This window comes from Lutra lutra, chromosome 9, assembly GCF_902655055.1.
Source record: "Lutra lutra chromosome 9, mLutLut1.2, whole genome shotgun sequence".
Classification (NCBI taxonomy): domain Eukaryota; kingdom Metazoa; phylum Chordata; class Mammalia; order Carnivora; family Mustelidae; genus Lutra; species Lutra lutra.
The window spans coordinates 94,901,838-94,914,678 of NC_062286.1; positions in this window are offsets into that span (position 1 = coordinate 94,901,838).

The window sequence follows — 12,841 nt, forward strand, 5'->3', positions numbered from 1 at the left end:
GAACAGTCCACAATCTATCACCTAAACCAAGAGTGAGAATGTTATCAATATTTGACAATATGAGCTCCCTTATTGTACATGACCCCCTATATACTCCCTGCCTTTACTCAAGAGTTTTATCACCAGTATCTGCACACATGACATGCTCAGTTTTGCCTGTTTTTGTACTCTATAAAAGGATATCTACCACAGTTTATGTAAGACTCCTGGGACTTAGATTTTTACATTCCACATTATATAACCAAGTGTTACACACTGAGTCATTGCTGCAGTCCTCAAAGCCCTTCTGTTTAAGAATACTTCATCTAGGGGTGCCTGGGTGGCTCAGTGGTTTAAAGTCTCTGCCTTCAGCTCAGGTCATGATCCCAGGGTCCTGGGATCAAACCCCGCATCAAGCTCTCTGCTCAGTGCGGAGCCTGCTTCACCTTCTCTCTGTCTCTGCCTCCCTCTCTGCCCACTTGTGATCTCTGTCTGTCAAATAAATAAATAAAATCTTTAAAAAAAAAAGAATATTTCATCTACACCCTTTGCAGTGACTTCTCAGGGTCTCTCCTAGAGTGGATGGAATATGTTTCCCCATCCATGTGATGGGTTTCAGCATATGGATGGTTTAGCCCTGTGCAGTAGAGGCAGAAGTGACCATGTGTCAGGATTATGGTGAGATGTGAAGACATACTGCATTTTCCACTTGTTCTCAGGTGATTTTCCAAGGTAAGGGGTTGCCCTAGATGTAGTCTGAGAATGTGCTGGGTAGGAACACCTAGTCTGGACCCCAGAACCATGTTCTGAACTCATCTGAAAGTGAACCCAACTGCATCAACCTGAAGTGAAGCCATACTAGCATGCTTCCTAGACCAAGTATAGTGTAAGTGCCTGATGCAAACCTTATTGATTGCAATGTAAGTGCCTATATTGAGCTATTGACTTCCAAGGGATCCATTTCAAAGACATCTAACTCAAACAAACACTGCCAGCTGTAGGACACAGGTACAAGCAAATAACTAGATAAGGAAGCAGACCACCCCACCCATGAACTTCCCTTTCTCAGAAAGCCCTCGGTGACTTAGATAACCTGACCATGTAGGTGACCCTGCTTCTCCTTTCCCATGCTCCACCTCCTATTCTTTTTTTAAAATTTTTTTTTTAATTTATTTAAGTAAACTCTATACCTAACATTGGACTCGAACTCACAACCCTGAGATCAAGAGTCACGTGCTCTTCCAACTGAGGCAACCAGGCGCTCCTCCACTTCTAGCTCTTATGCCTTAAATTCATTGATAAAGAATGAACCCATGAAACCCTGTATACCCAACCTTCAGCCTCTAATAAGGGTGGAGCCCCAGGTCTGTGTGCTCTCTCTCTCTCTGAGACCTCACTGAAATATACTACATACCCACCAGGACTTGTGATTAAATAATTCTTGTTTTCCAGAGTTCCCTGATGGTTTTGCAGAGATGTATCCTGCTATTATAATTGAACCACAGGGGCAAGTCCATCCACCTTTTCCCAGTGGGGCATAAGGGAAATATCTGTGGAGCTTGCTATTAGAAAAGACAGGCCCAGGAGAGTGCCTCAGGCAACAGTGTGAATAGGTTAGCAACAGCCAGCCAAGCTACAGTCAGCTTCTAGACCCATGTACCAGATATTGGATGCTTATTTTGGTTAGCTACCAGGGTAAGTAATGACTTAGTATAAAGCATTTCTTTGCCAAGAGCTGACTAGTACACTCAAATTCACCCAATTTAAGCATATTGCTAGTGTGTTCCCACTTCTGCAGACATTAGCACTTCTACTTTTCTCCTTTACATGAGTTCATCTTTCTTTCTTATCTTGTTGTCTTCTTCTGTTGCCTTCTGAGAACTTTTCCCAGCCAGCTTGTCCACCCCGTGATTCACTCCTCTCATGTGTTAATAATACCCCATCCATTTCTCTACTATACCCATTCACCCCTTTGGTTCTTTACATCTACTATGTCCTGTGGTCCTTTTTTTTTTTTCTTTTTTTAAAATAAATGTTTGTCTATTTTTTTTTCAGATTATGAAAACCTTTCTTTACCTTCTTAAACATTTTCTCTTGCTAGTCTTAATTTTTCAGCCATCTTTTCTGACAGTTTTGCTTCAGAAGGTATATTATAGAGCAGGGATCAGCAAATTTTTTTCTGTAAAGAGGCAATTAGAAAATATTTCATGCTTGGCAAGTCATGTGATCTCTAAGACTTTCTCAGCTGAACCACTATAGCATGAAAGCCACCAGAGGCAATATGCCTCTGTTCCAATAAATGAGTAAGTATTTCTGCTCCAATAAAATTATTTATAAAAACATGCTGTGGGGGGTGCCTGGGTGGCTCAGTGGGTTAAAGCCTCTGCCTTCGGCTCAGGTCATGATCTCAGGGTCCTGGGATCGAGCCCCACATCAGGCTCTCTGCTCAGCGGGGAGCCTGCTTCCCTCTCTCTCTCTCTGCCTGCCTCTCTGCCTACTTGTGATCTCCCTCTCTCTGTCAAATAAATAAAATCTTTGGGGAAAAAAAAAAACATGCTGTGGGCCAGATTTGGTCCACAGGCCATAGTTTGATCACTCCTATTTAGAGTACTAAGTTGAACCACAGGGAATAACTAATATTTGACTGGTAAGGATCTATAAAAATAGTGGGTTTGTATGGTTTATCTTCATAATTATACTCCTCAGGTATTTAGTTATCTTGGCCAGCAAGTCCACATTCCCCAGAGATATTCATTCTGGAGACTCTACAGGGAAATGCATTTCTTTTTTCTTTTCCAGCTTCCAGAGGCTGCCTGAATCCCTTGGTTCAGTGCCCCTTCCTCCATGAAGCCTCTTCAAATCTCTCTCTGTATATCAACTGTTTTTTTTTAATTTTTTAATTTTTTTTATTAACATATAATGTATTATTAGCCCCAGGGGTACAGGTCTGTGAATAGCCAGGTTTACACACTTCACAGTACTCACCATGACACATACCTTCCCCAGTGTCCATAACCCCACTGTATATCAACTTCTTTCTCTCTCTATGTCAAGCTCTCTTTCCTCTGCTGCTTCCATTTTCACATCTGTCTCTGACTCTGATTCTGAGCCTCCTGCCTCCCCCATTATAGGAACCTTTGTGGTTAACAGTGGGTCTACCCATAAAATCCAGAATATTCTCCCCATTTCGAGATTCTCCATAGCATTTGCAAAGTCCTACCTGCAAAATGTATTCATCCCAAACCAACACTCCCACCAGGAATCCATTATACCACTACACGAGGAGATTTGGATTTGGAAGCTACATAGCTTCTTGGAAGTAGACCCTTGACCCCACTGGTCTGCACCAACTCCCCTTTCTGGAAGGAATCTTGCCCTGGTCCTAACTCAGGTCCCTGATACCTGTCACTGTGGACGTCACTGCCAATTTCTGTGGTGGAAAGGTAAATAATGATTACCACAAAACATGAGTAAACCCAGAGCCTCCAGTCACTCCTGGTGTCTCACATGGTTTTTATTTTCTTATCCTTTGCTAGTTTACTAGAATCCAAGTTTTTCTCATTTCTGTAATCTTTCTGCATAGATCCAAGGAGGGAGCAGCAACCTTTGGTAGTTCACCAGCTTAAACTGGCTGGAACTGGGAGACAAAGGAGTAAATAAACATGAAAATGGCCTTGAAGTTAAATGAACAATAACCATAAGAATAAAAACGGAATGGAACCATCAGGAGAAACTTCAATTGACCCATTGAAATGCAGATTAGGAGGGCAAAAACATAAAATGAGAAAATACAGTAAATGGCAAACATTGAAAATAGCAGAGAAGATACATAGTATAATAGTAATAAAAGTAGCTCACTAAATAAAATATCAAAATTTACAGATTGGATTTTTAAAAAGGACCCATATCATGTTGTCTCTACAAAAGATACACTTAAGACAAAAAGACACAAAAAAGATAATAGAAAGATGGAAAAATATTTAGGCAAATATGAAGCAGAAAGAAAATTAGAGCATCAATCATAATAAATGACAAAATAAGGATTAAAACCAAAAAAAAAGAGTCATAAGAAACTGTGATAGACAGAACTCTAAGATGACTCCCAATGTATACTCCCTGGTACATACTACTGTATAATCACCTCCCATTGATTGTGGGTAGGACATGTAAATATAGTGGGATACCAGTCCTGTGATGAGGTTGGGGTATAGGAAGACACTTTGCAGAAGTAATTAAGATTCCTTATCTGAGATCTTTAATACAATAGAAAGCCACATCATTCTGGGTGGAGTTGACCTAATCAAACTAGTCCTTTAAAGGAGGGTCTAGAGAGGAATTTCACTTTCAGGAAGTAGAATAAAGAGCTCCATGGACCCATTACTCATAAAATGTGAGAAATCCAAACTAGCCCAAAACATCTTGAAAAAAAAAAAAAAAGACAAAGTTGGAGAATGGACACTTTCCAATCTCAAATTTTACTCCAAAGCTACAATAATCCTAACAATGTGGCCCTGGCATAAAGATAGACATACAGTTCAATAGAATGGAACTGAGAGTCCTTAGAGCAAATTCTCATATTTTATAGTTATTGAATTGTGACAGAGGACCCAAGACAATTCAATAGGAAAAGAAGAGTTTTGGGCGCCTGGGTGGCTCAGTGGGTTAAGCCGCTGCCTTTGGCTCAGATCATGATCTCAGAGTCCTGGGATCGAGCCCCGCATCGGGCTCTCTGCTCAGCAGGGAGCCTGCTTCCTCCTCTCTCTCTGCCTGCCTCTCTGCCTGCTTGTGATCTCTCTGTCAAATAAATAAATAAAATCTTAAAAAAAAAAAAGAAGAGTTTTTCAACAACTAGTTCTGGGACAACTTGATATCCACATGAAGAATGAAATTGGACTTCTGCCACACACCATACACAAAAAATTAACTCAAAATGGATTAAAGACCCAACTGTGTAAAAACTAAAACAACATATGAATTTTAGGATTATTTGTTCCATTTCTTTGAAAAAAATGGATGGTACTTTGATAGGAATTGCATTAAATGTGTAGATTGCTTTAGGTAGCATAGACATTTTCACAATATTTATTCTTCCAATCCAGGAGCATGGAACATTTTTCCATTTCTTTGTGTCTTCCTCAATTTCTTTCATGAGTACTTTATAGTTTTCTGAGTATAGATGCTTAGTCTCTTTGGTTAGGTTTATTCCTAGGTATCTTATAGTTTGGGGTGCAATTGTAAATGGGATGGACTCCTTAATTTCTCTTTCTTCTGTCTTGTTGTTGGTGTAGAGAAATGCAACTGATTTCTGTGCATTGATTTTATATCCTGACACTTTACTGAATTCCTGTACAAGTTCTAGCAGTTTTGGAGTGGAGTCTTTTGGGTTTTCCACATATAGTATCATATCTTCTGCAAAGAGTGATAGTTTGACTTCTTCTTTGCCGATTTGGATGCCTTTAATTTCCTTTTGTTGTCTGATTGCTGAGACTAGGACTTCTAGTACTATGTTGAATAGCAGTGGTGATAACGGACATCCCTGCCGTGTTCCTGACCTTAGCGGAAAAGCTTTCAGTTTTTCTCCATTGAGAATGATATTTGCGGTGGGTTTTTCATAGATGGCTTTGATAATATTGAGGTATGTGCCATCTATCCCTACACTTTGAAGTGTTTTGATCAGGAAGGGATGCTGTACTTTGTCAAATGCTTTTTCAGCATCTATGGAGAGTATCATATGGTTCTTGTTCTTTCTTTTATTAATGTGTTGTATCAACATTGATTGATTTGCGGATGTTGAACCAACCTTGCAGCCCTGGAATAAATCCCACTTGGTCGTGGTGAATAATCCTTTTAATGTACTGTTGAATCCTATTGGCTAGTATTTTGGCGAGAATTTTTGCATCTGTGTTCATCAAGGATATTGGTCTGTAGTTCTCTTTTTTGTTGGGATCCTTGTCTGGTTTTGGGATCAAGGTGATGCTGGCCTCATAAAATGAGTTTGGAAGTTTTCCTTCTATTGCTATTTTTTGGAACAGTTTCAGGAGAATAGGAATTAGTTCTTCTTTAAATGTTTGGTAGAATTCCCCCGGGAAGCCGTCTGGCCCTGGGCTTTTGTTTGTTTGGAGATTTTTGATGACTGTTTCAATCTCCTTACTGGTTATGGGTCTGTTCAGGCTTTCTATTTCTTCCTGGTTCAGTTGTGGTAGTTTATATGTCTCTAGGAATGCATCCATTTCTTCCAGATTGTCAAATTTGTTGGCGTAGAGTTGCTCATAGTATGTTCTTATAATTGTCTGTATTTCTTTGGTGTTCGTTGTGATCTCTCCTCGTTCATTCATGATTTTATTGATTTACCTTTCTCTTTTCTTTTTGATAAGTCTGGCCAGGGGTTTATCAATCTTATTAATTCTTTCAAAGAACCAGCTCCTAGTTTCGTTGATTTGTTCTATTGTTTTTTTGGTTTCTATTTCATTGATTTCTGCTCTGATCTTTATGATTTCTCTTCTCCTGCTGGGTTTAGGGTTTCTTTCTTGTTCTTTCTCCAGCTCCTTTAGGTGTAGGGTTAGGTTGTGTACCTGAGACCTTTCTTGTTTCTTGAGAAAGGCTTGTACCACTATATATTTTCCTCTCAGGACTGCCTTTGTTGTGTCCCACAGATTCTGAACTGTTGTGTTTTCATTATCATTTGTTTCCATAAATTTTTTCAATTCTTCTTTGATTTCCTGGTTGACCCATTCATTCTTTAGAAGGATGCTGTTTAGTCTCCATGTATTTGGGTTCTTTCCAAATTTCCTCTTGTGATTGAGTTCTAGCTTTAGAGCATTGTGGTCTGAAAATATGCAGGGAATGATCCCAATCTTTTGATACCGGTTGTCCTAAAATTCATATGGAACCAGAAAAGACCTCAAATAGCCAAAAGAATATTGAAAAAGAAAGCCAAAGTTGGTGGCATCACAATTCCGGACTTCAAGCTCTATTACAAAGCTGTCATCATCAAGACAGCATGATACTGGCACAAAAACAGACACATAGATCAATGGAACAGAATAGAGAGCCCAGAAATGGACCCTCAACTCTATGGTCAACTCATCTTCGACAAAGCAGGAAAGAATGTCCAATGGAAAAAAGACAGCCTCTTCAATAAATGGTGTTGGGAAAATTGGACAGCCACATGCAGAAAAATGAAATTGGATCATTTCCTTACACCACACATGAAAATAGACTCAAAATGGATGAAGGATCTCAATGTGAGAAAGGAATCCATCAAAATCCTCGAGGAGAACACAGGCAGCAACCTCTTCGACGTCAGCCGCAGCAACATCTTCCTAGGAACATCACCAAAGGCAAGGGAAGCAAGGGTAAAAATGAACTTTTGGGATTTTATCAAGATCAAAAGCTTTTGCACAGCAAAGGAAACAGTGAACAAAACCAAAAGACAACTGACAGAATGGGAGAAGATATTTGCAAATGACATATCAGATAAAGGGCTAGTGTCCAAAATCTATAAAGAACTTAGCAAACTCAACACCCAAAGAACAAATAATCCAATCAAGAAATGGGCAGAGGACATGAACAGACATTTCTGCAAAGAAGACATCCAGATGGCCAACAGACACATGAAAAAGTGCTCCATATCACTCGGCATCAGGGAAATACAAATCAAAACCACCATGAGATATCACCTCACACCAGTCAGAATGGCTAAAATTAACAAGTCAGGAAATGACAGATGCTGGCGAGGATGCGGAGAAAGGGGAACCCTCCTACACTGTTGGTGGGAATGCAAGCTGGTGCAACCACTCTGGAAAACAGCATGGAGGTTCCTCAAAATGTTGAAAATAGAACTACCCTATGACCCTGCAATTGCACTGCTGTGTATTTACCCTAAAGATACAAACGTAGTGATCCGAAGGGGCACGTGCACCCGAATGTTTATAGCAGCAATGTCTACAATAGCCAAACTATGGAAAGAACCTAGATGTCCATCTACAGACGAATGGATAAAGAAGATGTGGTATATATACACAATGGAATACTATGCAGCCATCAAAAGAAATGAAATCTTGCCATTTGCGACGACGTGGATGGAACTAGAGGGTATCATGCTTAGCGAAATAAGTCAATCGGAGAAAGACAACTATCATATAATCTCCCTGATATGAGGGAGAGGAGATGCAACATGGGGGGTTGAGGGGGTAGGAGAAGAGTAAATGAAACAAGATGGGATTGGGAGGGAGACAAACCATAAGTGACTCTTAATCTCACAAAACAAACTGAGGGTTGATGGGGGGAGGGGGTTGGGAGAGGGGGTGGGGTTATGGATATTGGGGAGGGTATGTGCTATGGTGAGTGTTGTGAAGTGTGTAAACCTGGCGATTCGCAGACCTGTACCCCTGGGGATAAAAATATATGTTTATAAAGCTGTAAAAAAAAAAAAAAAAAGAAAAGAAAAAAGAAAGGATGAATACCCAAGTTTTGTAGCAACATGGACGGGACTGGAAGAGATTATGCTGAGTGAAATAAGTCAAGCAGAGAGAGTCAATTATCATATGTTTCACTTATTTGTGGAGCATGACAAATAGCATGGAGGACAAGGAGAGATGGAGAGGAGAAGGGAGTTGAGGGAAATTGGAAGGGGAGGTGAACCATGAGAGACTATGGACTCTGAAAAACGATCTGAGAATTTTGAAGGGGTGGGGGGTGGGAGGTTGGGGGCACCAGGTGGTGGGTATTGTAGAGGGCACGGATTGCATAGAGCACTGGGTGTGGTGCAAAAATAATGAATATTGTTATGTTGAAAAAATAAAAATTAAAAAAAAAAAAACTAAAACAACAAAACCCTTAAAAGAAAACAGAGGTATAAATATTTGTGAGCTTCGATTAAGCAACACTTTCTAAGCATGATGCCAAAAGCAAAAATACCTAAAGTAAAAATAGGTAAAAGGGATTAATCAAAATGTAAAACTTTTGTGTTCCAAGAGACACTATCAGGAAAGTGAAAAGACAAACCACATAATGGCAGAAAAATCTTGAAAATCATCTATGACTTAAGAGATCTGAATTAGGAATATATAAAAAAACTACTACAACTCAATAATAAAAAGACAAATAACCCATTAAAAGATGGGCAAAATATCTGAATAGACATTTCTGCAGATATATGCAAATGTCCAATAAACACATGAGATGTTCAACTTTATTAGCCATTGGGAAAATGCACCTCAAAGCTATAATGAGCAACCACTTCATACCACTGACATGACTATAATAAAAAAGATGGATTATTTCAAGTCTTAGCAAGCATATAAAAAAATTGGAATCCTTATACACTGTTAGTGGGAATGTAAAGTGATACAACCACTTTGGAAAATATGCTGGCAGTTCTTCAAATAATTAAAGAATAGAATTACCATACATTCCAGCCATATTACTGAGTAAAATTACATCCACACAAAAATGTATATACAGCATGATTGATGAAAAGTGGAAACAACCCATATACCATCAAGTAAAGAATGGATAAAATATAATGTGGTTTATCCACAATAGAATATTATTAAGCAATAAAAAGGAATGAAATGAAGTACTGATTACATGCTACAGCATGAATTAATCTTGGAAGTATTAGGTTAAATGAAGGACGCTAAGTCATCAATATTGTATGATTCCATTTATGTGAAACATCCATAGTAGACAAATCTATACAGACAGAAATTTAGTTGCTGATAGGGTTGAGGCAGAGGGATACTGGGAACTGGAGGGTGATACCTAAGGAGTGTGACATTTGTTTTTGTGATAGTGAAAATGTTCTAAGACTGGTTCTGGTGATGGATGCACAACTTTGTGAATATAGTAAAAGCCACTGAATAGCACATGTTAAATGAGTGCATTTTATGGCATATGGATCATCTCTCACAAAAACTGTTTGTTTTTGTTTTTGTTTCTGATAAAAAAAAAAAATGACCTAGAGCTAAAAGACAAGAGACAGCAGAAACACTTGTCTAGGGCGCGTGGGTGGCTCAGTGGGTTAAGCCGCTGCCTTCATCTCAGGTCATGATCTCAGGGTCCTGGGATTGAGTCCCACATCGGGCTTTCTGCTCAGCAGGGAGCCTGCCTCCCTTCCTCTCTCTCTGCCTGCCTCTCTGCCTACTTGTGATCTCTCTCTGTCAAATAAATAAATAAAATCTTAAAAAAAAAAAAAGAAACACTTGTCTATTGGCCTTGAAATAGCAAATGCTCATGTTGAGTGGAAGGCCATGTTGGCAGAGAATAGCAGCCTCTAACAGCTGAGAGCATCAGTCCTACAACCTCAGGAACTGAATTCTGCCAACTACCACATGAGCTTGGAGGAGGACCCCACCTTTGGTGAGTCCCCAGTCTTGTCCCACACTTGGAAGCAGCCTGGAAAAACCCTGCACAGAGGACCCAGGTAAATTTGACCCACGGATACTATGAGATAATAAATGGGTATTGTTTTAAGTTGCTAAATGTGTGGTTATTTGTAGCATACATAAAAAACCTAATAAAGGAACAAAAACGGACAAAAGAAAAAAATAGAACAAGAAGATACAATCATCCAAGTATTTATAGGCCTAGTAATAGCCTAACACACACCTAGCAAGAAATGAGACAGCTGCAGGAGAAAACAGGTAAAAGTGGTCAGCTTTTTATCTGATCAATCTGAATCCAAAAATTGATAATCAAGAAGCCCTAAAACAAGCAAGATCAAAAGCCTAAAGAATACATTAATAAGTTCTAGTATGAAATGCCACACTCTACATTAAAACTCACAAAATTTAGGATGTCTGTTCAACAAAAGATATCATTCACAAAAGTCAGTAAAGACATTTGCCAAATCTGATACTAAGGAATGAGCTAATGTTGTGAGCCAGGCATTGTCAGAGGGGAAATCTAGCAGTCTGAGCATATCAACAGATATTCAAAGCCACTGGTAACCAAAGAAGTGGAAGTAGGTGTCACCAATAAGATGGATTACTCCTTTTCACCTACTATGCTATCAAAAATGAGAAAGCTAGATGAGACTGATCATGGGGGCACAGGAGGGCTCCTGCATGTCTAGGGAGTATGAGGACTGGTGCCTCCATTCTGGAAAATAAATTGAGGATTTGCAAAGCCCAGTACACAACAAGTCTGTTCCTGAGTACCAGTCCAAAGAATTTCTCAGGACATCCATAAAGGACCTAAAAGAAGACATTCACTGCAGCAGATTTGATGGGGGAGTCAAAAACCACCTTGGGGTAGAGGAAAGGTGGGTAAAGTGGTGGACACCTCCCCACAAAGTACAATGCAGAGGTTGGAAGCTAGACTGGATATATGCAGAGAAGATCCATTCTTGCCTCCAAGATTCTGAGATTCCAAGAAAGAACCTTTTAAAAGACAATATTAACAGGAAAAAGTCAAATTCGGAAAACGATATATAGCACAACCCAATTAAATAATTATTATGGACACAAAATGATACTACGCACTCTTTAAGAAAACCAAAGCAAAGGCGCACATAAAAGACATAAGAATGGTTGCCTAAAAAGAGGGACAGTGGACTAGAGTAGGTGTGGAAAAAAAAAGACAGTGAATGAATGAATGAATGAATGGGAAGCTAACAAACCACAGAGGACTCCAGGGTTCTGGAGAGGTTGAGGGGGTAGGGCTAGGAGTGGGAAAGTACTGAGAACTGAGTCAGAGTGGAGGCAAGTGTCAAGTGTCCCTCCTCCATGAAGAGGTTCCCTTATGCAGGGTCTCTTGAGCATCTTCCCTATGGAGGGAGGGGCATGTGAGCCCCTACCTGAAATTCTCTCCAGGGAATGCAAATGTGTGCATGGGGCTGGTAAAGGCCAGCCTCCCCCTTAAACCCACCAAGTGAGCCTTTATAATTATGTGCAGCCTGAAAAGTTACTCATACCAGTTTGGCCTGGAACTGTCTCCTCAGAGAGGAGCCCCTCAAAAGTTTCTCTCTCTCTGTAACATATCCTCTAACTCCAACCACCTTAATCTCCAGGTCACTTCAAGGAAACAGCCAACACAGAGGACAGGGAGGGTCCACAGAACAAAGGAAAGCTCCTGATCTCTGGAAGTCACTAACATTTTCTTATTGATTGATTTCCCACTTAATTTTATCATGATCATGGAATGGCCTGCAAGGTGTTGGGCCCGTAAATTTTGTTAAGAATTACTTTGTGGTACACAATTGATCAATTCTGGAAATACTTCATGTGCACTTGAAAAGAACATGTATTGGGGCACCTGGGTGGCTCAGATGGTTAATCTTGTGATTTTTTTATTTTGCTCAGGTCATGATCTCACAATTGTGATATTGAGCTGCACATCTTCAGGCTCTGCAGTGGGTGTGGAACCTGCTTAAGATTCTCTCTCTCCCTCTGCCCCACCCCATCCTCGCTCTCTCTCTCTAGCCCCCCACCCTGAAAAAGAAAGAAAAAAAGAATGAAAAAAAAAAGAGCATATATTCATGGTCAGTGTTTGAGTGATGTTCAGTGTAAGTCAAGGACAAGCTGATATGCCTCTATGGGAACTTCAGAACGTGGCTGATGTCCTGCTTCAGCTGAGTTTTGTCAGGTCCTGTGGTTTGTGTTTGTGCTCTCTCACTGTGATTATGGATTTGATTATCTTTCCTTTCTATTCATTCTGTGTCTGCTTTGAATATTCTGAGATAAGTACCTACACACTTAAGAGTTGTTATATCTTCCTAGTAAACAATATTTCCATCAGTGGAATGCCCACCTCTATTTCAAGCACTGCCTCTTGTCTTAGAGTTTTCTATTTTACGGAATCTTAGCACTGTTACACTGACATTTTTTGGTGGGCATTGACATAGTATACTGTAATCCAT